At 42.0% G+C, this 2,500-nt stretch overlaps 1 pseudogene; it reads left to right on the top strand.

Moving 5' to 3' along the window:
* Window positions 1–2,500, top strand: part of LOC145688662 (large subunit ribosomal RNA) — a 9,636-nt pseudogene that overhangs the window by 3,164 nt on the left and 3,972 nt on the right.

Genomic DNA, 2,500 nt, shown 5'->3' with positions numbered 1-2,500 from the left:
GGGGGAGGAGCAGGTGTGCAAGGTCGAAGTTGACGAGGCATTTCGATATCTGGGGTGCATGTTTACAATCTCAAAGGGGAGATTTACTCATTACGATAGCGACTATCTCGCTCTCCTTCTGCGGAGACTCTCTCGTTTACGATTGAAGCCCAGGCAGAAAATCATCTTAATGTCACGTTACCTGGTGCCTAGATTCCTCTATCAGTGGACTGTGGCTGAGGTGGGAGTCACAAGTCTCAGGAGACTAGATCAGGAGATTAGGAATTTCGTTAAGGCAGTCCTCCATTTGCCTTCGTCGGTTACCGACTGCCTACTGTATGCCCGGCGTAAGGATGGGGGTCTGGCCATTCCTAATCTAGAAAGAATTGTTCAGTTCTCAGTAGTTAAGAACTGGATGAAGTTAGTTAACAATCCTGATCATGTAATTCGTTATTTGGCAGAGGTGGTAGGCCTGCCAGATAAGATTAGAGGATTTGCTCGCAGTAAGGGCATCCCCGGTGTGTTGTCCTTAGAAAAACTAGAGAGAGTGTCGCAGAGGGAGAGGGAGATGGTGGCTGATCAATGGAGTACGCTGGGCTCTCAAGGTAAGGGGGCGCTATATTTCAAGCGGTCTCCGGTTTCGAACTCGTTTCTTCTTGACGATACGTTGCTGTCTGAGGGCAGGTTCATCGACGCTCTCCAGCTAAGATCCAATACTGTCGGAGTCCGTGCAGTCCTGGCTCGTGCGGTGGAAGGGCAGGACGTACAGTGCAGAGGATGTCGAACCAAGGTAGAAACTGCTGCTCACGTTGTGGGGGAGTGTTTCATACACAAACCCAAACGCATACATAGGCACAACGAAGTTGTGGACCTGATACAGCAGCAGTGCACGGACAAAGGATTCCGAGTTATGCGCGAAAACGTTTTTCGTGTCGATGGGGCCTGGCTCAAGCCGGACCTGGTCGTCGACACCGAAAGGAGCAGGTTCGTGGTCGATGTCACGGTCCGGTTTGAGGACGGCCGTAGTCTTGAGGAGGCCTCTGTGGAGAAATCCCGCAAGTATAACAACTTGAGGGGTGTATTCTCAGCGGATAAGAACTTTAAGGTTCTACCAATTGTCTTGGGATCGAGGGGGGCTGTCCCAAGAGCTACAGAAAGGGCTCTAGCAGAGCTGGCGATTGTCGACAGGGGCCTTCTCAAGACGATGTCGCTTATTTGTCTGCGTTCTAGCATTGAGATGCTCAACGCCCATCTCGATTATCGTTGATCCATTCGTCTCCCATGCCTCCTCGTGGCGCGCGTCGGGAACGGGGGCCGCTGGCCCGCCGGCTAAATGGGAGCTTAGCTAGCTAGCTTAGTCTTGTTTATCTCGCCATTGGCAGCTTTGGTATGTGTATCTATTTATATGTAATTTTGTATTTATTGTAAGCATGTATATTTATTGCATGCATCATTATATTAGGCGGTGTAGTTAGGAGATGGCGAGGCATTCTCAATTGTAATAAATTATCTATATTTATCTCCTTTGTTATATTCTTGTTTGTTGTTTATTCTATTGTATTTATTTATACCAGCAACTTGTTGTTGGGAATTGTATTGTCACTTTGTAGGTACCTAACTTTGTTGGGGAATGGCCTCTTGGCCTTCTTTAGCCAAATGCCTCGTCATCTAATTAGTGACGCGCATGAATGGATTAACGAAATTCCCACTGTCCCTATCTTTTTTTTTTTTTTTTTTTTTTTTTAATCCTCCACTACCCCTGCCTTTCGCCATTTCTTATGGTCTTATTGGCAGACGCTACTGCCCCTAACTCTTTTTAATCTCTCTCTTATTTATAATTATCTCCTCTCATTTTCGTTTTTATTAAGCACCCATGCAGGGGTGGGGGGGCTTTATTTTAATGCCTGATTCCTAATAGTTATATCAGGCTTTATTTTCCAATTATTTTTATTTTAATTTACCCTCTCATGCTGAAAAGAAGAAAATCTTTTTATAAGCAACATAAATCATACACATAATACGATACAAATACACAAGAACACAACACTCTCAAATTTTTGTCGTTGACATTAGAAAAACCAGATACATTTTTATATTAACATTACACATTAAAATAATAGTTAATAAATTTAAAATTTTCTTAACTTACAATTATTTTGCAAGGAAATAAAAATTGAAAGTTAATGTAACTCTCACCAATGTGCATAAAAACCAGATACATTTTTATATTAACATTACACATTAAAATAATAGCTAATAAATTTAAAATTTTACTTAAACTTACAATTAATTTTCAAATAAAACAAAATTGAGAGTTAATGTAGCTCTCACCAGTGTGCATAAAAACATTTGAATAATGTATATGTTTAATTGGTTTCACCTTCTCGGCTTATCTGGTTTCCTGCTGTTGAGTTATTAACCTGGTTTCCCTCCTGTTTACTATGCATCTATCTTAAAAAGAAAATGGTTTTTCACCTGTCTTACATTTGTCCCGTTATCGTTGTTGGTCCTCCAACAACAA

Source organism: Thermobia domestica, chromosome 6, assembly GCF_964235325.1.
Source record: "Thermobia domestica chromosome 6, izTheDome1.hap1.1, whole genome shotgun sequence".
Classification (NCBI taxonomy): Eukaryota; Metazoa; Arthropoda; class Insecta; order Zygentoma; family Lepismatidae; genus Thermobia; species Thermobia domestica.
Note: the sequence above shows the minus strand (reverse complement) of the source record. Positions and strands in the feature narration are given on the sequence as shown.